Raw genomic sequence first — 26,812 nt, forward strand, 5'->3', positions numbered from 1 at the left:
AATCCTCATCAGTAGCAAGGATTACAGGTGTGCAGCACAATACCTGGCTACTGTTGGACCATGATCAAAGGAGCCAAGACTGGGTCTGAGTTAGATGGCACTGGCATTAAGTCTACTACTCTACTAAAGGACCCAATCACAGGTCTCTCAGCATTTTGGGCATCAGGGCAGGCTGCTTGCTTTCCATATGGTGGAAAATTCTGCCCAGTAACTTCCCTAAGGCTACTGAAGTTGATTGAAGCTTTCTGGCTTTGTTGAATTTTAAGCTCCTTCAGTTTCCAAACCGACATAGAAGGAAAAATCTTGAAGCTGATTGAGTTGGGCTTATGAGTCAGTACCAAAGAGAAATTCACCATGCTTGTGGCTGACCAGAATGGGTTATGTAATTCTTGTCAGCATGATTGTCCTTGGACTGTCCATCCTCAACTTCTCCACCTTGCTTACATCCTCTATCCAGTCAGTTGCCAAGTCTTGTCTATTTGCTTTCCACAGTCTGTCTCCTTTCTTCTTCCTCTCCTTCTCCTTCTCTTCTCTGATATTGTTAATACGCTAGCTCAGGTCCTCACTGTTTCTCACCTGAACCAATGCTACAAGCATCCCCATTGGTTTCTCCAGTCCTCTCCCCTCTCCAATCTATTCTTTTTTGAGGCTCATAAATTGGCATTTATTATTTAAGTTCAATAACAGATTATGGAGAGTGTGGGGGGCACATTCAGAATAGAGTCAAAGATGGAGCCGTAGGGAAGGGGGAGAAGGGAGCAGACAAAGAGACCAGAGCCTCTCATCTGTGTCTGATCTATACAGGGTTGGGTTGATCCTGATTTCTGAGCCTTGATCCAGGATACACAATGAAGCACATGATAAGATGAAGTTCCAGGGGGTGCAGTTTTAGGAAAACACCAAGGGGTGGCCAAAGTTACACATCCAACCAAAGGTCAAGGCTGAGATTCTCCTTGGATCAGCAGCACTGCTTCCTTTTATGGAACTGAAGCATAGACATTTGATAAATTCCATCCCACACATTTCAGCTCTTATGAAACATTCTTGTAGTTAAAGTCTTTGTGCTAAAGAATTCTTTCATGGCCTCTCTAACTTCTTGTACTTTGCTTCTAGTTTCTTTGCATATGCATCCACCTTGGCATCTGCCTGCTTAAGAGCTGCTACTTGCTCCTCAATTAAAGTGATCTGATCCAGATAACACTGAAGTGCTGCACATTTCCATTTTAAATCTTGTAGGTTTCTCCTTATGTTTACTGCAATATCTTTCATTCTAGATACTTCAAGCTAGTCAGTTTGTTCATATTTTCCAGAAGTTTATAGTCTTCACTGGTGGCTGCCAGCTCAACCATCAGGTGTGCGACATTTGGGAGAACATGTCCTGGAACAGCCCCATGATGTGTGCCTCAGTGGCCATCTCCACCACTACATCATCTAGGTTAGGGAAGGGAGGAAAGATAGAGGGAAGGGAGAAGGGAGGAAAGGGAAGGGAGAAAAAGGGAGAGAGAGAGGAAGAGAGGGTAGGGGAGGAAAGAGAGGAGAGAAAAAGGGAAGGGTGAAGAGTCTCTCCAATCCATTCTTGATGCAGCTACCAAAATAATCTTTCCAGAGCACAGGTTTGACCATGTCATTCCACTGCTCAAGAAACTGCAGTGATTTCTTTCCTCTCAGTAAGATCAAACACTTCTCTGCTAACATTTGAAGCACTGTGCCATCTGGCTCAGGCCCACATTTCTAGCCTTATTCTACAGTGCTCCCCTTGATGTAGTTTCAGCCATCATCCCATCTGCATTTCCCTGAAACCAGAATTCCGTCTTCCCCCACCCCCCACCCCATACATGAGGCATCCATCTCCCTTCTCCTTCTTTGTGCTGGCTGTTTCTCATGGTTAGAAAACCCTCTCTCCTCATCTCTGTGGTGTTGAATCTTTTGCTCCACCAAGGCTCAGCCCGTGCGCTACCTCTTCTGGGAAGCCTTTTCCTGATCCCAGTCATTGTTGGCATTCTATCCCTCCTCAAATGATCTTAGACATGTCTGTTTACATGGAGTAGCATGCAGGGTCCTTGAAGACAGGCACTACTTTTCATTTTTGTCTTTCAATCCGCAACCTCTAGAGAATAGTGCTATGCACACAGTAGGCTTCTACTAAATGCTTGTTGAGTTGAATTGTATCCAATATATATTGAAGATAGCATGGTGGAATATTGAGCCCTCAGTGGGAAGCTTAGTGTTGGGGGTTAATAGACTTTGGTTCTCTCCCCAATCCTTATGCCAACTAGTTGTACAACCTTGGGTACCTCTCTGACCTTCAAGTGTCATTATTTTTGAGTTGCTTCAGTTGTGTCCAACTTTCCATGTCCCCATTTGGGGTTTTCTTGCCAAAGATATTAGAGTGGTTTGCCATTTCTTTCTCCAGCTCATTTTACAGATGAGAAACTGAGGCAAACAGAGTTAAGTGACTTGCCCAAGGTCACAGCTAGTAAGTATCTGAGACCAGATTTGAACCCAGGTTCTCCTGAATCCAGGGCCAGAACCCTGTCACTGTGCCATCTAGCTGCTGGGCTCACCTTGAAAATGAGCCTCATGATATGAAACGAACCTTTTATGTGGGTATTCCTCTTGGACTTATCTTAGGTCATCTCTCTACCTTCACTTTCTTTCTTGGTGATCTCATCAGTTTCCATGGTTTTAATTATTATGTCTATGCAGTTGACTCCCATATCAATATCTATATCCACAACTTGTCCATGGCTCCAGCTGGCCTCTGAATATTCTCACCTAGGTGGCCCACAAACACCTCAAACCCAATGTGTCTCAAACTGCGCTTTTCTTCTCTTTGGATGTGTTCTTCTTCCCAATAACTCTATTTCTTTTCATGCCACCACCACCTTTCAAGACACCTAGTATTATAACCTTGGAGCCATTTTTTTCTTTCTCGCCCAACATATTAAATTAGTTGCCATCCTATTACTGACACCTCTTCAGTATATTTCACATATGGCCCTACTTCCTGCCTTCCTTGCCACTCAAATCTCCTCAAGTCCTCTTTCCTTCCCATCTGGTCTATTATAATGATTTCCTAATTAGTCGTCCTGCCTCTATTTCTTTCCTAGTCCATCCACCACACAAATGTGATAACTTATGTACAATGCTTTACAGACCTTAAATTGCTATAGAAATGGTAGCTGTCACTATTAATCATTGCTAAGTTCATGTCATGCCTCTACTAAATATCTGCAGTGGTTCTCTACCATTGACTGAATAAATTTAAATTTGTGGTGCTGGCATCCAAAGCCCATCCTAATCTGGCTCCAACACTATGTTCTGTTTTAGCTGTTGTTCACTCATTCAATTGTGAACCCATGAACCCCAGCACTCCAGACCCTTCCATCCTCCAGAAGTCTGTTCACTGCTTCTATGACAGCATCTCTCCATCTCATCCTCTGCCGTCCCCCTCTCCTCCTGCCTTCAGTCTGTCGCAACATCAGGGTCTTTTCCAATGAGGGCTGTCTTCTCATTATTTGGCCAAATTTTTAAGCTTTAGCTTCGATATTTGACTGTCCAGTAAATGGTCTGAATTCATTTCGTCAAGTATTGATTGATTTGATTTGTTCAGTCACTCACAGCAATCCCCTCTACAATCCAGGAAAACTAGATGACTTTGAGTCAGCATGGCACAGGGGAAAGAAAACTAGATTTGGAGTTGGAAGAGATCTGACCCTTAATCATGCCTCTGATAATTCCTGGTGGTTTTCTTATGCCAAATCACTTAATCTCTCAGAGCCTCAGTTTTCTCATCTGTAAAGTGGGACTCATAGTAGCAATATTACTTATTTCACATTATCTTAAGGATTAAATGAGATAATCTCTATAAAATGCTATGTAAATGACAGCTATAGCCAAAATTGGGGGGGGATCTGCCATGTCTTTCCCTCCCCCCAAAAAGCCCAAAAAGCATTGCGCTAGGCATTGTGGAAGACACAAAGAAGAAGACACGCTTTCTATCTTCAATGGGCTTGTAACTTGCTAATTTAGTCAAGAATTGTCTCTTCAGCCTTATCCCCCAGGAATAGCCACTTCTTGTATCTAGAGGCAATAGTCATTTTTCAGCAGTCAGTCGTCTCCCTATTAGAACGTACACTTCTTGAAAGCATGGGACTTTTGCCTTTTCTTGTACTCTGAGCACTTAATAAAATGCCTGTTTGTTGACTAACTCACTGAGTGACTGTGGTCCTCACTAAAGTCCTGCTGTGCCACCTTGTTGTGGTGTGAAGCTGCCCCTAGTTTCTTGAACATGATATGGTGATGGTCGTGGTGGTAGTGGTGGTGGTGGTAGTGGAAACTCTTGTAAGTCACTTCAGGAAGGCTTGTGGTACAGTCTGATCATAGACTGTGTGTCTGTCATCCAAGGACTCACATTACCCAAGGGCTGGCTGTTAGGTCATAAGCTTTTTCAGCCATAGAAACTCATTAGCCAAATCCTAAGATGTGTGGGACTAAGATCTCTATCACTGAATCCTATGCATGTCCCCTCCCTGTCTTCTATGACCTGTCACTCAGTCAATAAATGCTTTTAGTACTTGCTGTGTGCAAACACTGTTAGATATCCTGGAGAATTAAAAGATAATCATGATGACTATTTTTGGATGGCATTATAGTTTGCAAGGTCCTTCCCGCGTTATCTTATTTAAGGTAGATCCTGCCATTATCAATATAAAGGGGAGAGCATTGCATAGTGGGAAAACTGCTGGTTAGATTTGGCATGAAAAGACCTGAGTTAAAATCTCAGCTTTTCCACTTGCTATCTGTGTGACGTCAGGCAAAACACTATTCCTTTCTGAGTGTCACCATCTTTATCTGTAACATATAGAGACTGAAGTGAGCAGAACTGGGAGAGCAATTTCTGCAAGGATAACAACTTTATGAAGAAAAATGTCTGGGTAGTGCAGTGGAGACAGTGCTCAGCTGGGAATCAGGAAGACTCATCTTCATGAGTTCAAATCCGGTTTCAGATGCTTTCTAGCTGTGTGACTCTGAGCGAGTCACTTAACCCTGTTCACCTCAGTTTCCTCATCTGTAAAATGAGCTAGAGAAGAAAATAGAGAAGGAAACTCCTTCAGTATCTTTGCCAAGAAAATGGGGCCATAGAGAGATAGACACAATTGAAATGACTCAGGAACAACAGAAACAACAATAAAGAACTCTGGTCAATGTGATGATAAGAATGAAGATGAAACCCACCACTTATCTCCTGATAGAGAATGAGAGCCATGCATTTTTGAATATGGCTAACATGGGGACTTTTTTTTGCTATATGTGTAGATATGTGTTGATGGATTTATTTTTAAAAATTGCTTAATGGGAAGGAGGATAGTGGGAGTGATAGAATAAAAATATTTGTGAAAAATAAAAGAAAAATAAGGGGATTCAATTATATGGCCTCTAAGGAAGTTCCTTTTCAGTACAAAGTCCATGATTCAGTGATTTACATTTTACATCCGGGGCTCAGAGACGCTAAGGGACTTGCCCAGGGTGATACAGTTAGTAAATGTCAGAAATAGGATTCGAAACCAGGTCTTCTGGGGCCACATTTAGAATGCTATCAACTGTGCTATGCTGCCTCCCAAAGTAGAAGTATAAAGAATTACAAGGCCTAGTCCCTGCTCTCAGGGAGCTCACAGCTGAGTCAGAGAAATGAGGCACATACAGGAACGATGATCATATGTGAGTAGCTTCCCAAGCGATACAGATCACTGACTATTCAGAGACAGGAGAGAACAGTTCTGGCTGAAATTTCTGGATATGGTGTGAACTATGGACATCAAAACCCTTTGACAAGTCTAAAATACTCTGCCAATAAGAAGGATTATGGCGATGATGGGAAGAATAGCAGGTGTGAGAGTGCTGGCTTTGGAGTCAAGAAGATCTGCGTTCATATTCTGCCTCTGCCTCTTAGCATCGGTGTCACCCTAGACAGACCTCTTAGCCCCTGGCAATTGTCTAAGTAATAGGCAGGTTTTAGGCTCCAAAGAGAGTCCTCATCCTGAAGAAATCATGGTGGTTGGAGGAATGCCCCCCCCCTCCCCAACAGATGTTTTTAATGCTCTCATAGGATGATGCATGGGAGGTGCTTTGTCAAAGTCAGTAATACTTATCTTCCTGTTCAGAGTACTCATCTTCCCTGTCACTTAGCCAGCACCTGGAGCCTGGCCCATCTCTGGTCTGTACCAAGCCTTGGAGAATTTAGTCTTTTAAGCTCTGGAACTTCATCCTCCCTACACCTTCTCATTTGTCCATGCCTATTATGGCCAGCAGGTTTCTAGGCAGATGCCAGCTCTTCTTCACTTTACTGCCTTCCTCCCATCTTTCCCACTCTAGAATAATAATCAAATAAATACTGCATTGCTACTATATAGCATGCTGATCTATTCCCCTAGTGCTCCACTCAACATCCCTTTAAAATTTCAAACCAAATTTTCCTCCCTGATAATCATTCCTCTATAAGTCTTACCTTTCTCCATTAAAATGTAAGCTCCTTGAGGGCAAAGACTGTCTTTGCTTCTGAATTTTCATCCCTAGGGTTTAGCACAGAGGTCACTATATAATAAGCACTTATTAAATGGTTTTTCATTTATTCATTCAGTCAATAAAACCTTGACCAAACCTTGACCATGCAGATCTCTTATGTAATGAGTCAAATTGGATAGCTGAATGTTTACCTCTTTCTTCCAAAGGAATGTAATCTTGAAAATAGGGATTGCCACTTTAGTATTCCTCTCTCCAGCATCTTGAATACAATAGACATTTAATAAGGGCTTGTAGAGAGTGCTCCTGCCTTCTGTCTTCTACACTCAACATAGCTTCTATTACAGAAATGGCACCACTCACTGATGCTTCTTCTCTCTAGAGCTTGTGAACTCTGGTACTTGAAGTTTTCCTCTCACAAAAGCAGCACATTTTTTTCATCAGGATTTTAGGCTGTTCATCTGGTGGCCACTGTGCTTTGTGTGGTCTTCTTGAAGAAGATTCTACAATTTCTTTTTCTTGTTGTTAAGAGTTGACAACAAACTTGCCTGGCTTGGCTCAGATGGGGTCTAGCCTGGAAACTGGGACTGCCAGTGCTCAATGGGATACTTTGGTTCAACTTTTAAAAGTTAGAGATAAAGATATACCCATGATTTCATTTCAGTAGTCACCCTGATGGAGAAGCAGAAGGCTTCAAGGAACTAGAAATCTTGGATCAAAGAAGCAAAATTATTTGAATGTTGTAAGCTAAAAGCTGGTGGAGAGGGAGATGGGTGTCCACAAGGATCCTCCCAGAGATTGGGATGAAAGACTGATTGGTGGAAGTTTTAAAAGGGCAGATTTAGCTTGATGTCATGAGGAAACTTCTTTATAATTTGGTCTATCCCAAAGGGAAATGGTTCCTCAAGAGATCACGTTTTGCTTCCCTGGAAGTCAAAGGATCATACATTTGAAACTGGAAGATCATTTGATTCAATAGTGCCATTTTATTGATGAGGAAACTGAGACCCAGTGAGGTTAAACAATTTGTTCAAATTCACCCAGGCATTAAGCAGAGATGAGATTCGAACCCAGGTTCCTCTAGTTCTCAATCGAGCACACTTTCCATTATATCAAGGAGAGATTGGCTGGAACTCCATATGCATAATGTTGTACCAAGAATGTTTGGTTAGATATGGGGTTGGACTTGGTTGTCTTTGAGGTCCGTTCTAACTTTGAGACTCTGATTCTTTGACTGAGATAAGTGGTAAATTTCCAATGTGGTTAAACTGGCTGGGACATTCTTCCAATATAATCAATATAATTGCCTGGCAGATTCTTTCATACTTGCTATCTTCTTGGTCTTCCTGAGAGACACAACTTCCTCCCCCTCTGCCTCTCAGAATCCTTTGCTTCCTTTAAAGCTCAGCTCAGGGGCACTGCCTAGGGGATGGTTTTCATGACGCTGGCTTCTTTCTTCCCACCTTTCCCAACTATTAGTGCATTTAGTTTACATGTATATATTTGCATTTATTAGTGCATTCTCCTTTTTTCAGTTACCTTGTATATACTTATTAGTTTACATATTTTATCCCCCACTAGCATGTAAGCTCGTTAAGGACAGGGGTTATTTTGTCTTTGTATCTCTATGTATGTGTACATACACGTACATGTATAGATGTGTGTATGTATATATAATTTCAATGTTGTGTCAGTACACTAACATAGTCATAAATCTTTTCCTCACTGATGCTGACACTTAGATTTAAATATGTCTGACATATCAGCACCAGCCCATCTACTCTTCTCATCTCTCTTCCACTTCAACTTTGGACTCCACCCCTGAGTTTTTGGGCCCTGACATGCAAGCTTTTGTCTTATATTTCTAGAAATCTGGCTTCCACATCACTTCTTAGATGTGGATTTTTTTCCCATTAGAATATAAGCTTCTTGAGATCAGGGGCTCTCTTGCTTACTGGTATAAATGTCCTCAATGTTCTGTCTATCACAATGCTTAGAACATAGAAGGCACTTAACAAATGCTTTATCTACATCTATGCCTATCCATAATTCTCAGCCTCACTCTCTCACAATCTGTTGGCCAAATACTACCAATTCTTTTTTTTTTGGGGGCAGGGCAATTGGGGTTAAGTGACTTGCCCAAGGTCACACAGCTTGTACATGTGTCAAGTGTGTGAAGCTGGATTTGAACTCAGGTCCTCCTGACTCCAGGGCCAGTGTTCTATTCATTGCACCACCTAGCTGCCCTCAAATACCACCATTTCTACCTCACCAGCATCTAGCAGAAAAGTTCCTTCTCTCCATTTATATTGCCATTCTATGAGTGATTCTCAGGTCAAGTTCTCACCACTTCTTCTCTGGACTCTTGTGATAGCCTCCAAATTGGTCTCAATTAGAGACATACGAGTCTCCTCTCTTTAAAAAAATACATCCTTCACATAGCTACCATAGTGTTTTTCCTTAAGTTCAGTTCTGGCAGCTCATTCCCCTACTCAATAAACTCCATTGGCTCCCTGTCGCTTCTAAGATAAACCATAAACTTTGGCTTTTAAGGCCCTTAACAATTTGACCTAGTCTATCTTTCAAGCTTTATTATGCAATGCTCCTTCCTACACTGTACAGTTCTCTTTGTTCCCACACACGGCACTCTGTCTCACCTTCATGCCTTTGAACTAGTCACCCCCATGGCCCTTCTTACTCCTGCTTCTTGGAATCTTTGGTGCCTTCAGGACTTAGCTCAAGAGCCACCATTTGTATGAGATGGTTTCTGGTCCTTGCTCCCCCCACCCAAATGCTAGTGCTGTTCTACCCTTCTAGGCTACCTCGTAACTGTTTTGCCGTCTATATCCATGTTGTCTCCTCTGTTAGAATGGAAGTTCCTCGAAGGCAATGGCTGTTTTACTTTTGTCACCAGCACTTAGTTCAACACTGGGCATATAGTGGGTGCTTAAGAAACACTTATTGATTGATTGATCCTAACATGAGCAGTAGCAAACTTCACCATGGTTACCTTTCCTTATTACTCTTTTCTTCAGTTCCCTATCTTTCTCTTTCTCTCTCCATTGTCCCTTTTTTGGGGGAGTTGGGGTAGGGAGGAACTCAGTCTCCTTATATTCCAGCCTAGGCTGGAAGTACAGCAGTCGTTTATGGGCCTGATCCCAATACTGATCTGCAGGGAAACTTTAACTTGCTCCATTTCTCTGGCCTAGATTCATTCACCCCTCCTGGTGGACAACGACCCATCAGCTTTACCCCTACCACAGCTTACAACTCCCGAACTCAAGTGACCCACCATCCTCAGCCTCCCCAGGAGAAAGGACCTGGCCTGGTGCTTCTCATTCCTCTTAAACAGGGGTCAGCAAATTACAGCCAGTCTGCTTCAATACAGCCTTTGAGCTAAGAATGGTTTGTACATTTAATGTAAATGTGAGGAGACCGGGCAGTCCAAATGAGAGAGGTCGAAGGCATTTCCCTGAGATATTATTTCTTCTTAACACCCTTTTCTCATTCTCCCTCTCCATCTGCTATCCAACTTGATTTCCACATCCTATTGTCCCATTCCCTGTATTTCCTAGGGATTCTTCCCTTCTTATCACCCCGCTTGTTTGGAATTTTCTTTGCCGTGCGTGCGTGCATGTGTGTGTGCACGCACATGTGTGTGTGTGTGTGTGTGTGTGTGTGTGTGTGTGTGTGTGTGTGTGGCAGCTAATGAATTGTCTAGTCAATCAATCAGTATTTATTAAGCACCTACTATGTACAAGGCATGGTGCCAGGTCCTGGATCATCTGTTTCCTTCTTTGCGGTTCTCACCTCAATACATCAGTCTCCCAAGCTGACGCTGCTTCCCCAATCAGGAGGTGTTGATGGTTTTATTCTGTTTGATGTATACTCCGCACAGGGAGATTTATTTTCAGTTTGTAAATCATGAAAACTGTCCACTTCCGTGTCACAAAATATTAGTTGTTAGGGGGGGAAAAAAGACCAATCTTAGCCTTGAAGATGAGTTGAGAAAATATACCTCCCTTCTTTTCCTCTCTGTGGGGGAGGGGAGGACAATGAACGGGGAATATTGCATATGCTACAAATCTCTCCCTGCCCCCCATTTCTTTCTTTCCTTCTTCCTTTATTTCTTTCCTTCTTTCTTTCTTTCTCTTTCTTTCTTTCTTCCTTCCTTCCTTCCTTCCTTTCTTTCTTTCTTTCTTTCTGTCTTTCTTTCTTTCTTTCTTTCTTTCTTTCTTTCTTTCTTTCTTTCTAGTAATGGCCTTCTGGATAGGGTAAAGGGAAGGATATATTTGGGAAAGGTGATATAAAAATAAGATATTAATAAAAAATTTCAATGTATAAGAAACTGAACCTACCTGAGGATAAAGAACTGTCTAGCAGAGATATAACCAGGACTTAGTCCTTTGGCAAAGTACATTGAGGTGTGTGTGTGTGTGTGTGTGTGTGTGTGTGTGTGCAGGGAGGAGTGGAAGTGGTATGATTCAACAGTGATGCAAAAGACAATCTGCTGTTTTGGTTTTGTCCTTTTTATCCCCAGCACCTCACACAATGCTTGGCAAACAGTAGGTGCTTAATAAATATTTGTTGATTGATCCTAACACAAACTACAGTAGATTTCACTCATGGCTACCTTTCATTATCATTGTCTTCTCCTTTCTAGTGCAAGAGGAAGCAGCTTCTCCTCCAGAGAGTCCAGACCTTGGCCTGGTGGGAATCGAAGCAAGATAGACCCCAGAAGAGGGCACCGTGGGGAGAGGCTAGTTAGGGACTAGTCACTCTGTATGACAGAGTCCACAGAGAACTGTAAAATGGAGGTTTAGGATCACTACAGGGAGGCAATGTGTCCCTCCCTGCAATCAACACCCTGTGACAAATCTTAGGCCAGTCATAGCTCTTCTTTTCTAAAAGACAGCACTGACAGGTCTAGCTGAAAATTAAATTTCAGCCTTTTTAGAAATCCAGGCTTTCCAAATACCAGTCAGTGTGTTAAGTTTTGTGTAGATATATCTTCAAACGCATCATGTGGGTGTAGCTGGTACTGGGGAAAAGTTTATTACCCAAGGCTTTCCCTTTCATTAACCTTAGTTGTAAGCCTTCAGAAATGGGGATTATTAATGCAAAGAAATTAAAGAGGAGAAAGAAATAGGACTTAGGCAAAGTGAGGAGAGTTTATTCAGTCTTCAGTAGAGAAGGTTGAGGCTGGTGAAACCAACTAGCCTCTCCTAATCTCAACAGGGAGATGATCAATGATAAACGATTCTCTAACCCCTATCCCCAATCCCCAGCCCCACCCCCAATTTCAGGGAAAGAAACCCAAGATAGAATACAAGATTGTCCTGTGGCAGGAGGAACTTAATTAGACATCTGGGAAAAACAAACCAAACAAAAACCTTCCTTTGAGAGTTGGGAGCCCTGCAACTGGACTTGGGTCATCAGGTCCAGTCAGAAGAAGCCCACATGCTTTTGTGATGATTGGTTCCCAAGAGGATGTTGTTACAGCTTCATCTCCAACCTCAGATACCCCTCTGGGGTGACCCATCCCAGTTCATGCAGTACACCCCAGCTTTTTCAAGAAGGTGTAGGAGCCTTTATTACCTACCTCCCTGCCTCACAGAGGAAAGCTTAATTTGGGCCACTTTCAGACTCATCTTGTTTTCCCTTCCTTTACCCTCCCGTTGGGAAAAGCTCAGGTGAACCTTTGATATTACTGGATTCTGAATTTAGATGATGTCTTCATTTTAGCCGGGAAATCTATCTGTGATGGGCTTTGTGCCAGTGGGGAAACAGGGGTTGTCAAACATTATTAAGGAAGAGGATGTGTGGAGGGTGATGATAAATTCCATGCATAATTAGTTATTAAGAAGCAGGTTGGCGCCCCTATTAATCTCCTCCGGAACACCCTTGGCATCTCTCCTGTCTCCAGGCTGTGGGTGCTCTCAGACACAGCCTCCTAAGACACAACCAGAGACCTGAGCAGAGGGTGAAATAAAGGAATCCCCAAACCATGTTTGAATCCTACCCATTAAATTCCCTTTCTTTTTAAATTCTCTCAAAGGACACTCTACAAGCCAAGAAGCCAAGTTAGGTACTCTCCTATATGAATAGACATTCAAATACTCCATGGAAAGCTGAAAATTTATTCTACTAACTCTGCAGTCCAAATCTCTCTCTCAGGGACATCAGTTCCGCAAGTGGGGAATTGCGTTGCTAGAATATTTTCCAGCTGCTTACCTCTGCCCACATGCTGGCATGCAGGGGTTATCAGTCTTCTCCTTCATGTGTTAACGTCCTAGTGACTTTCTTACATTTTGGTCTCCTCACCCCATGCCTTCTCATCTGGGTCTGTCTCCATTTGCAGAGGGGGTTGAGGAGCTATCTTTGCGGTGGCTGCTTTTAAAGGCTTAGAATTAAACTCCCCTCTGCACCAAAGCTTTGGGTCAAGTGAATGTTTCCTGAGAGTGAGAAAACTAGGTTTACCTTGAACCCTTAGGTGGGAATTCATTTACCATGTGTGCCAGCCTAGAATTAGGGGGAAAGGACATAAGTTTTGATGTGAGGAGGTAAGAGAAGATTTTAGAGAATGGGGGTGGGGTGGGACTTTTGGAGGGGGAGAATCTTGAGCAGCTAAGAATGGAGATAGGGAGTGGAGGGAGAGATGGGGAAACATGAGAGAGGGCAAAGAGAGAGGATGGAGGGTGGTCTTGCCATAGGGTGATGCTGCCTAGGGCTGATGGCATGGGTGTCCCTTTCATTCCCTTCGTGGAAGCCTGAATGCACTATTTTCCCTAGCTAAAGAGCTTTAAAAAATAAAATGAAAAGTAAAAATGGCAATTGAGATTAATATATGTGTTTTGAGAAGCAGTTATCTATATTATGTGCCATTAATTTCAGTCAATCAACCGGCAAGCATTTATAGGTAATTTGTGGAGAATTGGGTTAGGAACGAAGGCCAAAACACCATCCCTGCACTCATTGAGCTCACATTCTGGCGGAGGGGGGTAAGGGGGAAGTGGGGGGCGGGGAGACAGCCTACAAATAACTAAGTACATGCAAGATACGTATAGTTTAAAGGAAAGGTAATCTCAGCATCCGATAGACTAGAGGAAGGGGGAGCAGGCCAGGAATGGCCCCTTGTAGAAGGTAAGATCTGAGCTGGGCCTTGGAGGAAGTCAAGAAAGTCAAGAGGCCAAGAGCATTCCAGGCATGGGGAGGATGGGGGGGCAGCCAAATTCAATTCAACAAGCATTTAAGTATTAAGCGCCTACTGTGTACAAAGTGAGAAGCTGCATGGTACAGTGGATAGAGAACTGGTCTCCAACTAAGGAAAATCTGGGGTTCAGGTCTGACTTCTGACTAGTTGATAATGTGACCATCAGCAAGAAAAGTAACTTCTCAGGGTCCTAGGAAACTCTCTAATATTAGGGGTTGCAGAGAAGGTCCCAGTTTGCATTGATAGGTAACTTCTCAGGATCCTAGGAAACTCTAATATTAGGGGTTGCAGAGAAGGTGCCAGTTTGCACTGATAGAGGGGGACCCCTTACTGGGGAGCTTTCCCCCTCCTAATACTCTTTTTTAAAATTTTAGACTCAAACACCAGAGCACAAATACAGAATAAAGAAAAAGAAACATAAATTTAAATATTGAAACTTATATACAAAGTAAGAAAAGAAAATAAAGCATGTCATGTGCACAGCAGAACATAGGAGAGGATCCAAAATATATAGCAATTAATTTTCATTTCAAGAAAGCTTGTGTGTATGATAAATACTACACCTTGTGTTCAGAGCTGTCCACCTTTTCATTGCTTCCTTCTTAAGTTTTCGTTTGTTCTCTGCTGTGTACTTTCTATTTTATTGTTTTTTCTCCCTTCCCCTCCCCCCAAGGCTACGATTAAGTATGGATATATTTAGATATAGAAATATACATACACATATATACATACATACGTATATACATATGTACGTAAATATATAGACATATACTTTCCCTAACAAATTCTGTACCTGATCTTTGTTTTTATGTTTGTGCGTATCTCTTATTTCCCTTGCTTCCTTGCCTATTCCCCTTTAAGGATCCCTCCCCTATCCTCCCATTTCCATAAATCTAAACACCCTTCTATTCCCCCCTTTTAACCTTTTCCCTCACCCTGCCCTTTAAAGACCACTCCCTTATCCTCCCATTCTCCTTGATCTCAACACCCTTCTATACCCCCTTTTCACCTTTTCACTCACCCTTCCCTCTAGAGATCCCTCCCCCTTCCTTATCCCCTTACTGTTTTATTTCTTCTGAATTTAGAAGACTTTTGTATTCTCCTGCATACATATGTATTGTTCCATCTTGAACCCATTCCCCATGAAAGTAGGTTACCAGAACTACTAGCCCTCCTCCCCCATCTAATTCCTTTGTGCCAGTTCTTCCTCTCCCAGGGAGCTTTTTATACCTCTGACATCTTCCAGATCTGGTTCTTATCCATATGTGCCAGGCACAGTGGAGGCAAGATCAGTGCCTGCCCTCAAGGAGCTTATATTCTAGTGGGAATGAAGGCAACAATATGTACCCAGACAAATAAGTACTATATGATGAATGTTAACAATGGGTAAGTCAGGAAAGGTTTCCTGTGGGAGGTGACACTCAAGCTGAGCCTTGAGGGGAGGCAGAAGGTTCATCATAGGCACGTAAGTTGGGAGAACATTATAGGCCAGTGGACAGTTTATGTGAAGGCAAGAGAGGACAAGATGGTATGTTTTAGACCGGAAACAGCAAGTGGGTCAGTTTGGTTGGGACATAGAGTAGATGAAGGGGACTGATGTGAACAGAAAAGTTCATTGGAGCCAGCCTGAGATGAGCTTTGAAAATCCAATGAACAAGTTGAACAAGTTATTCTACAGGTAACAGAGAATCTGTACATCTTAGATGAGAGACACAGTCAGATCTCTGCTCTCAGAGCATCTGTCTGGCGTCAGAATGAAGGATGGCTTGGAGTAGGGAAAGACCTGAGGCAGATAGACCAAGAAGTAGTGTGCCTGGCATGCTGTAAATGTTTCATGAATGTCTGTTGACCTACTAACTAACTACTGCAACGGCCTAGACGAGAGATGCAAAGGGCCTGAATTATGGTGGTCAGGGTGGGAGAAGAAATAAGGAAAAATGCCATTTCACTCTAAGTCATAACCTGAAGCCAGGAATGCTACTTCCTGATCTGAGAATGGAATTGTTCTACTGACCCACTGGGATGCTTGAATCATGAAAGATATTTACTACTCTGCTATAAGGAAAATGAACAAGCTATGTGCTCTGGGCACTCAGAATAAATCAAGACCAGTTTCGTAGATCATAAATTTAGAGCTAGATGAGATCTCAGGGGATGTCTAGTCTAGCCCCATTTTACAGATGGTACAAATGAGGCCCAGAGAGTTTGAGTTACTTGCCCAATCCCATTTACAGATGACATAACTGAGACTTAGGGAGTTTAAGTTGCTTGCCAAAGGTTGCACAAGTAGCATCTGGATTTGGAGCCAGCTTTTCTCACTACAAGTCTCTCCCCCTGCATATACTGCCTTGTATTGGGGCAAACACTAGAGAGGTCTTAACTGAGGAGGTATGATACAGATATACTTTGAGGGATGAGTAAGATTTCAATAGATGCAAAAGCATCTCAGATAGACTGATGCTAAATGTCACAGAGATGGGAAAGGATGATTGATCTGCAAAGAACTGGCAAGCTATGGTTGAGTAAAGGACACATGGGAGAAAGTAGTATGTGATAAGGCAGGAAAGCCTAACTGGAGCCAGATTGTGGGAGGATCTAAATAACAGGCTAAGTAGTTTAGATTTCATTGGTTGGCAATGGAGTCGCTGAAGGTTTTGAGCAGGAGATTAAAGTGCACATTACTTCACACAATAGGGCTCAGGACTGGGTCAGTACCCTTGCCCCTTTTCCACTTATTAGGCATACTTTCCCTTATGCAATACATCTGCTCCTGAAGGGATTTTTTTTGGTGTCCAGTTATTTCAATTGTGTATGACTCTTTGTGAATCCATTTGGGGTTTTCTTGGCAAAGATACTTAAGTGGTTTGCCATTTCCTTCTCCGGCTCCTTTTACAAATGAGGAAACTGAGGCAAACAGGATTGAGTGACTTACCCAGGGTCACACAGCTAGTAAGTGTCTGAAGATAGACTTGAGTTCAGAAAGATGCCTTTATCCACCACACCACCAACCGCCACAAAGGGATGTTAGATATTTGTAAACTAAATCATATTTTGCATGCACTAGGAGAGGTTTCATTTAGGTGGTACACTGGATAGAGCACCAGGCCTAGAATCAAGAAGAACTGGGTTCAAATCTGGCCTCAGACACTTATTAGCTATGTGACACTGGGCAAGTCACTTAACCCTGTTTGCCTCAGTTTCCTCATCTGTAAAAGGAGCTGGAGAAGGAAATGGCAAACCACTCAGTTATGTCTGCCAAGAAAGCCCCAAATGGGGTCACCAAGAGTAGGACATGACTAAAAAACGACTGAATAACAAAGGAGAGGTTACTGTTTAATGCAACCGTGTGGCAAATCCTTCCGATTACGTTTTCTGTAAATCTTTTTCATTGTCTAAATTACTTAAGGTGAAGCATACCAAAGTACCATACCATGTAACCAAAAATTAGTGCTTTAATAAGAGAAAAAAGAGACTACCTAGACCTGGTAGTGCAATAAAAAGTATTGGATTTGGAATCTGAGAACCTACATTCAAATTCTGGCTCTCTGTTACCTTGGGCATCTAAACTAACCTCTCTCAGTCTCAGTTTTCTTATCTGTAAAATGGAAAGAGGGAACATATGATTTTCAAGTCCCCCCCACTCCCCAGCACAGAATCTATGATCATATGAAAAGAAGAGTTCTGGTTTTTGTTGCTAGGAATTTTATTTATACTAAGTTTTGTGCTTAGGCAATAGGTGACCATGTATTCTTGTTTCTGAAAAGGAAAATTCATTCAATAGAAAAAGAGAGCTACCTCTCTCTCTCACACACACACACACATATATATATATACTATATATTATAAAATACTATATACAAATACTATGTATAAGCACTATATGTGTGTATGTATATGTGTATATATATATACTATACTATATATTATAAAATACTATGTATAAGCACTATATATATGTGTGTGTGTGTGTATATATATATATATATATATATATATATATATATATATATATATATACATTTGTATATATATGATGTAAAATTGTGGTATCAAACTCAAATAGCATATTGACTTCAAAAATCACAAATTAACATTATCTTTACCGAATTGTATTTTTAGATTTATTTTGTTCAATATTCTCCCATTACATTTTACTCTGGTTTGGTGGCACATGGGTGTTCTGCTGGCCTGGCCACATGAGTTTGACACCTCTGATGTAGGGGATGGAGCCCAATACTACAAAGTGGGCTGTGAGCTGGATTGACTCTAGGGCTTTTCAGGAGAAATTATACCTGGGTAGGAAAGAAGACTTGGGTTATATGGGAAAGACCAGCCCAGCCACCTGCAGCCCTCAGTATAGTAGGAGGCTGTCAGTGAGAGATATCTGCGATGGGGTGAAGAAGTCCTGGGTCTGGAGTCACAGGACCAAGGTTTGAAATCATGCCTGTCACTTTCTAGCTTTGATGGTGGGCAGATCACTTTGCTTCTCTTGTTTTCCATTTCCATAAAACTGAGATCTAAGATCACCAACCTTATTAGATTGAAGTTCAAATAAGAATATGAGACAACATGTGTCAAAGTCCCATGGTTTCCTCTGTTTGGCAAAGCCTTTCCTTGAATCAAATCATAGCCTATCTATCATGAGTAGCTTTAGTGAGCTGACTGAAGCTCAACAGAGGTTCACTGGCTTGCTCATGGCCATGCAGCTAGTACGTGTCAGAAGTGGGATTTGAAGCCAAGTCTTTGTGATTCCAAGTATAAATCATCTTCTTACAAGATCATAGCAACTCTGAAACTCATACCTCCTCAGTACCCTCTGCCCCTTGAGTCCTTTCCTCCCTCTTATTGAAGAGGGTAGGTGGTGGACATTGGAGAGCTCTTTCCAGATCCTTCATTTAAGGCCACCACACCCTTTTTCACCTGATTGGAGCACTTCACCAAGTTCTTCTACTTTCTCTCCCTCCCTCCCTCTCCTCCCCTTTCCAAATTATTTTCTTTTTAAAATAAATATGTTGTATCCCACCCATCAGACTGTGAGCTCCTTGAGGGCAGGGACTATCTTTTATCTTTCTTCATGTCTCCAGCCCTTAGCACAGTGCTTGGCACACAGTAGGTATGTAATAAATGTTTGTTGACTCTGGCTCAAATATAGAAATCTTCCCACTACTTCATGCTGCTGGATAAAGAGTGCCATATAATTATCTGCTGTTATCATTGTCAAGGTACAGATTCTTGCCTTATGTCATGATAATTCCCCTTTCCACTCCCTTGAAGGTTTTGCTGCAACACATCCCCCCCTGACCCAGGAAGAGACTCAAGCAAGTCATGACCTTTAGTTTACTCATTTGCGAAATAAAGGATTGGACTGAATGGTCTCTACCATCCATTCCAGCTCTAAAACTCTGTCGGTCTATGAATTCATCCATTTCTTTACATTCTCTCTCTCATCAACCTAGACCTAGATTGATGCAATAGACTTGTTGGCCTCTCAGACACCCACTGTATTTGTCCTGTGTACTGCTGCCAGATTGATCTCGAAACATTACTTTCATTGTGCCACTCCTGCTCAAAAGCCTTAAATGACTCCTTGTTACTTATCATATCACATCCAAACTCTTCTGCCTGGCTTTCCCAGAATCACAGAATCTCTGACTTGCCATGGACTTTAGCAGCCATCTAGTCTAAGCTATTCCTCTTCATCTCCTCCCCTCCCCTCTCCTTTCCCTCCTCCTCTCCTTTCTCTCCTTCTCTCCTTTCCCTTCTCCTCTCACTTCCTCTCCTCTCTTCTCTCTTTTCCTCTCCCCTCCTTTCCTTTCTCTCCTTTCCCTTTTCTTCTCCTCTCCTTTCCCTTCTCTTCTCTTCTCCCTTCTCCTCTCTTCTCCCTTTCTCTTTTCTCTTCTCCCTTCTCTTCTCTCCTCTCCTCTCCCCTCCTTTCTTCTCTCCTCTTTTCTGAAAATCACTGTAGTCATATTGTGCAGGTACACTGGTGAAGAGACCAATATAACTGACTCCAGTCATCTCCCTACCACCATTCTATCCTGAATACTGTTCATAAGGTGAGAGCGAATGGATGGTCACATGTGAGCTTGTGGACCTTAGCCCTGGGGCTCCAGCCATCAATGAATGAGAGCCAGGACCTTTGCCTCATGTGTTATGTTGACAATAATGATTAAACAAGAAATGGTTTTGATTCTGATGATAAATTAATACTGTAATGAGTACTAACATAAATGGAGGGAAAAACTAAACAATTAACATATTGAGAAAAAGTAATAGTAATTATAATCACATGTTAACTACTTCCATTTATATCCAATTATCATGAAAAATAATAATAAATCATATTATTAAAAATTTAGCTAATGAACTTTGTTGTATGATTTACTTGATTACAACACTAAATTCTTATACATGTAGCCTTAGTCTTCGTAGTTCTTTTTTAGTTAGTTTGGATGTTTTCTGCTGATTGAAAAACAGTGAAGGACTAATTGGAATCATTTACATTGAGATAAGAATTGAGAGACAGAGAGAGAGATAGAGGCAGAGATGCAGAGAAAGAGATCAAAATAGAAACAGACAGACATGGAGAGAGGGAGAATTAAAGAGACAGACAGAGATAGAGACAGAGACAGAGAGAAGCAGACAGGGAGAGATGGGGAGGGGGGAAGAGAGAGAGAGACAGAGACAGAGAGAGAGAGAGAGAGAGAGAGAGAGAGACAGAGACAGAGAGAGACAGAGAGAGAGAGAGACAGAGACACAGACAGAGACAGAGAGAAATAGAGATAAGAGATAGAAACAGAGAGACAGACAAAAAGAGAGGGGAGAGAGAGACAGAGAGACAGGGAGACAGAGACAGAGAGAGACAGAGAGAGACAAAGAGAGAGAGAGAGAGAGAGAACCAGGATGGAAATCAAACAAGAGAGATTTTAAGGGGAAAGTGGTTATAATAAACATTGTCTAATGTTACAGAGAGGTTTAGGGAAATACAAGTCCTAAACATTGAGATGTCCCATGTCCCCATGGACTACAAGACAAGGGCATTGAACGGAAGTGGAAGGCCAGAATTTTATTCCCAATTTTACCACTAACTTTCTCCGTAACTTTAGGCGAGTTATTGAATTTCTCCGGGCCCGTTGTTGCCTCTGTAAAACAAGGCAGCTAAGTTAGATGAATCTCAAGATGTCTTTTAGCTCCAAAATTCTGTGATCTTTATCCACATTCACAGACTCAACACATATATATGATCCTACACTTAACACGTAGGTAAAGCTTGCAGAAGACTGACTGGTCAGTCAATCAATGAGTATTTATTAAACACCTACTATGTGTTGGGAACTGGGTGAGGATCTGGTTATACACAAAGAGGTGAAACCATTCCTACTTTCAAAGACTACAATCTGTCAAAAAATGGATAAAACATGGCTATACAGCATACACAGAACAGATATGAGATCATGTTGATGGGAAAGCATTAGTTCGTGGAGGAATCTGTAGGGGTTTCACATCAAAGGTATCACCTGAGCTGATCTTTGGAGGAAGTTAGGGACTGACTAAATTTTTGCTCTTTGTTCAGATTCTTGGACTTCCTGAAGGCGCAGCCTCTGTTACCAAAATGACACCCTTCCATCCAGTCTTACGGCAACGTAGAAAGAGCGCTATTCGATGAACAAACTTGGTTGGAGCTTTGAATGGCTAAAGACCCTACGAAGCATTGTGCAGTAATATTCTAGGAAGAATGATTGTAAGTAATAAAATCAACCATTTTGGTGAATGAACATGAATTAATAAAATACAGATGATTTTAGAAATAAAATCTCCTCCATTTCTTATCTTGATTTGATGGAAATGGAATTTTCTATGCCCTGAATCTCCCAAATGACTCAGGTACTTACTATGCACAAAGCTATCGGACTGACATTCGAGTGAGGCAACAGTCTCCTTCATGTTTTATAGGTTTCATTTTAGAAGAGATTATAGGACTGTGGGAGGGAGCTGAGACCGATGGGAAAGACCAACAGAAATGGCTGGTTCCTATCTCAGCCAGACCTGATCATTGCTATGAATACTAAGCTTTACAAACCTAAAATAGAAGGTTCCCAGGAATTCGTGCTTTTGTAAATTCTGGCAAACAGAATGACAAATAACAAACATAGAATGTTTTGAAATCTGTGGATTTAAGAGGCCTTTTACTTCATTAGGTTAAGTGAAAAACAATGACAAAAACAAAAACTCCAAATTGCTTTTATTAAAGGGATGGGGGTATGGAGAGAAAAGTTCAGACAAAGGTTCTACAACTTGCCATATGTTAATAATAAAATTTGGCTATTTCTGTGGGAACAGAATCGTCCATGTAGGTACAGACTGTAATAACTCAATTATAGAAACATTTTTACAACCATTAACAAATGGCCCTTTGAACACTAGTTCTGGAATCTTGTTATCTCAGATTCCATGTGTAGGTAGGGAGGGTGAGATAATCAGTTATGGAAAGCATGGCTCAAGCCCCCATCGGTGTAACACTGTTTATAGATCAGTCAGAAATTGTCAATCAAATAGCAAAGTACTTAATACAAAATAGTAGTGTTATACACATGCACACAGAGAGGAAAATAAGCAGACAATAGAATCTCTCCATCTTCTCATGATAGCTCACATGGATGGTGATCAAAATGTATATTTTAGGGGCACTCCTCTGATGCTGGATTTTCCCTGGTCAGGGCTCTGGGGCTGCTATCTCCTTCCATGTAGAATCAATCTCCTAACTTCCCACATTTCTAGAGTCCAAGGAAAGGCCAGTGTTGGCTTCAGTACCCATATCTCTGACTCAGTAGACTGTAACCCCATACCATGAGATTGATCTGCTTACGCTTCCCATCCATGGCAGCACAGTAGCACCCCAGGGCAACCTTTACCTACTCACCTGTCTATACGGTTCCCACTTAGCTTGCTTCAATCTTTTCTTCCAAATTCCCACCTCCTGACCCAATTCCTGCCTCCAGGAAGAAGTCTCTTTAGACTCTGACACTGGGGAGCCTCTTTCAATGAATGCTGTTGCCTTTACCTCCTATTATTAAGTCTTGAAGCCAAGCAGTAATGCTATATCAAGTGTGTCCTGACATGCCCCTATTATGTAGTTTACAATGAGAGTCATTTTGGAAACTGAGGCTCAGAAGCTTAACAATTTTCTCAAGATCACACAGCTAGTAAAGGTCAGAACCTGAACTGAAACTTACATCTTCTGACTTCCCTACACCAGGGATTATGCATAATTACAGAACAATAATACTCAAGTCAGATGTTGAGACTGGGGGACTAGAGGCAGAGAAGGGAAGTGCTTTCTAAATATTATCTCATTTGAAAGGAGGACCTGTATTTCTCTAGGACATTTAAAGGCAGCCTTCTTACTTAGTTCTGCTTCTCCTCTTGTACCCCTTCTTCCCTTTCCTTAGCCTTTCTCTCCCCTTATCCCTTTATTCTTCTTTTCCTCTTTGTCCTCTCCCCTTCTTCCCTCCTTTCCTTTGTCCTTTCCTCTTTTAGAGTCTTCCCTTTCCTCTTCTGTCCTGGTTGATTGCTTTGCCTTCCTTCCTTTCTCTATCCTTTCCCCCTTCTCTCTTTAATCTTTTTTTCCCCTCCATCTTTCTCCCTTTCTGTCTTCTCTTCCTCTCTCCCCCTCCTCTCTCCACTTCCTTTAGTCTCCTTTCCCTTCTCTGCTCTTCTCTCTTTCCTTCCTGCATAGGGTTTTTCTTTACATCTCTTGCCCTGAGCTCTGGAACCCTGTCCCCCACCCCGCTAACTCCCCACCCACCCCAGTTATCAGGGATAGCTGACTCCCAGCTCCCTCTCTGCTTTGACTTCCCAGCAAAAGGGCATGGTTAATATCTGATTAGTCTGAGTTGGCAAGGAACCCCAGTGCTGTCATGGGCTTTGTGCCCATATGTTTTCATTTTCACATGATTGCAGTAAATACATTTCCTTCCTGATACGTTGAATGCTGCTGAGCAGCCTTCAAGAAAGATTCCAGCTTTCTCTCCTTTCTGTGTGCCTTCGTCTGCTCACTGAGGGGCTCCAGGGGAGAAGCTTCATGCCCTGAAGGATGGGCATCTGGGTGGCCCATGCTTCAGGGACAATCTTGATGTTTGAAAACTGCTACTGAGTAATGCAGTTGTCCCTAAAAAGCAGGCTCTCCCTCCTCTGGGCTACATGTAGCTGCAGAGAAACCATGCAGAAATACAGGCTTTGGGAGCTGCCAGATCTGAGATCATAATAGCTAACATGCATATATTGTTTTAAGGTTTACACAGTGCTTCACATTTATGATCTCATCTGGCCCTCACAATAACCCTGGAGGTAAGTGCTACTATTATCACCCCCATTTTGTAGACGAGGAAGCTGAGGCAGAGAGGTTAAGTGACTTGTCTATGGTCACACAGCTAGTGTTTGAGGCAGGATTTGAACTCATGTTTTCCTAACTCCAGGTCCAGTGGTCTATCCACTGCACCACCAGGCTGTCCTTTGATAAAATAAGATGGTGATTTCTATCATCATGAATTTTAGAGCTTGAAGGAAATTTAGAAATCATTCTTTATTTTATTAAATAGAGGCAGCTAGTTAGTGTACTGAATTGAGGGGACCTAGCACCAGGAAGACCCAAGTTCAAAACCAATCTCAGATGCTTAGTAACTGTGTGACCTTGGGAATGTCACAGCCTTTCTCTGCCTCAGTTTCCTCATCTGTAAAACAGGGATGATAATAATAGCCCCTACCTCCCTTACTGGGAGTCTACTGAGCCAATGAAAATCACAAGTCTAGACAAAAAGAAGAAAATAGATCCAAGGCTAAGGTTAGAGACCAACCCTCTTTCCCACCTTTCTAAGTATCCCCTCTGTCAAGGATGACCTGGAGTTTCTTAATGTTGCACACCCTCCTGGGACTACTTCATAAATAAATGCATTAATACATACATACATATATATATATACAGATAAAGGTATTTATATATATATATACAGATAAAGGTATTATATATATACAGATAAAGGTATTATGTTTATGATTTAAGATCATAGTTATGTTTTTACATGTGCTTGTTGACTCCATTAGAATGGAAACTTCTTGGGAGTGGGGAGTGTTTCATTCTTTGTCCTTGAATCCCTAACACCTAGCCTGGTGCCTGGCACATAGTAGGACTTAACAAATGCTTGTAGATAGATTAATTGGTCTGTTTCTCAAGGCAATTTCCAGCTGGCTTCTTTACCCTTCGCTCTAGAGACCCTGAGGAAAGAACAGCTTGCTTCAGATTTAGAATAGATACTCCATATCAGCTCTATTGTATGTCCCTTCTCTCTACTCACACCCCTGTCATCCCAGTCCAAGCTCTACCCACCTCCTGCCTGGATCATTATCACAGGCTCCTGATTGGATTCCCTGTATCCAGATCACCCCTTTTGCCAAACCCTCATTCACAGGTCTCAGAATGAGCTTTGCAGGACACAGGGCTGGTGATATCATTTTCCTATTGAAGCATCTTCAGTACATCTTTATCAATTTCTCCATCGACTCAGGGAGAAAATCCAAATGTCTCAGCCTGAAATTTGTAAACCTTCATAATATGGTTCCAGCCTGCTTTTCCAGACCTTTCCCATAACTCCACTACGTTCTAGCTTCCTACCACCATACCTTTGCCTAGGCTGTTCCCCCATGCCTGGAAGGCAATCTCTCCTCACCTTCACTTTTCAGAATCCCTATTCTCCTTCCAGGCTCAGGCTAGGTACCAAGCAAGTTTTGAGCTCAAGGCCTCCTGTGACCCTGGGCAAGTCACTTAACCTCTGCCTTCCTCAGTTTCCTTAATTGGAAGATAGGCGTACATATTAGCCTTCCCTTTCAAGGTGGTTGTGAGAATCAGACGAGATAATATTTATAAAGTGCTTAAGACACTGTCTGGTACATAGTAGAAGATTAATAAATGTCTGTTTCCTTCCTTTCCTCTCTCCCTCTTCCTTCCCTCCTTCCTTTGCTCTCTCCTTCCTTCTTTTTTCTTCCTTCTTTTTTTCTTCCATCCTTCCTTTCTTATTTCATTCTTTCCTTCCTTCTTTTTTCCTTCCTTCCTTTTTTCCTTCCTTCCTTCTTTTTTCTTCCTTCCTTCCTTCTTTCTATTTGAAGTCATTGAAATACAGAGGAAAGAACACTGGTTTAGGAGTTAAAGAATCTGGATTCAAATTCTGTTTCCGCCTCTTACTATCTGTGTGACTGGGGCAAAAGCCAAAGATTTGATTAAGAATTATAATAGTCTAGTTAGTGTAACAGTGAGATCTCTTGTGAAGGTTCATTTTTCCATTTTGAGAGACAAATTATTCCAACAACTGAGTTCCCTGGTTCTCAGTCTCCTCCTCTGTAAAATGACTGAGTGTGTTGGACTAGATAACTTCTACAATCCTTCCAGGTCTACAACTATGAGCCGGTCACCTCACTTCTCTGGGTCTCAGTTTCTCCCTCCTTAAAATGGTGCTGTTTTACTCGGTGACCTCTAAGTTCCCTCCAGCTCTAAATCTCTCATTTGGCAATGCTATATTCACATAAATCCAAATAGATTGCGTCGAAAAGTGCCTGTGCCAGAGGTGAGCGCTTTGGATAATTGCCAGTGTCTCAAAAGGATAAAATAAACCTTCACATGAGACCTCATCCTTACACTAGATTATTATAATGCTTAAGTAAATCCCTGGCTTTTTTAAATGTCCTATGAATTCAGTTTGCATATTTTTATTAGGCTTAATACCATTGGATTGTTCTGCTTTATGAATCATGTCAGTTTTTTCTCTGAAGTCTGAAAGAAATGTTATCCATCAACAGGGGAGGGGGGGAAGCTATTAAATGGAGTCTCTTGTCACAGCATGTAGATTCCCATACCAGGGACTCGATTGTCCCATGTCAGCCATTTTGAGGAGGAGGAGTAGTCTGGAAATGTTTAATCCTTCCTATCACTTTCCATCCTATCACTTTTCTCAGCCTGAAAAGCTATTTCTGTACTATTCCTCAGCAGCCGTATTTCCACTAACCCACATCAAGCTGGGTTCATAGCAT

This window comes from Trichosurus vulpecula, chromosome 9 (assembly GCF_011100635.1).
Source record: "Trichosurus vulpecula isolate mTriVul1 chromosome 9, mTriVul1.pri, whole genome shotgun sequence".
In the NCBI taxonomy this organism is placed as follows: Eukaryota; Metazoa; Chordata; class Mammalia; order Diprotodontia; family Phalangeridae; genus Trichosurus; species Trichosurus vulpecula.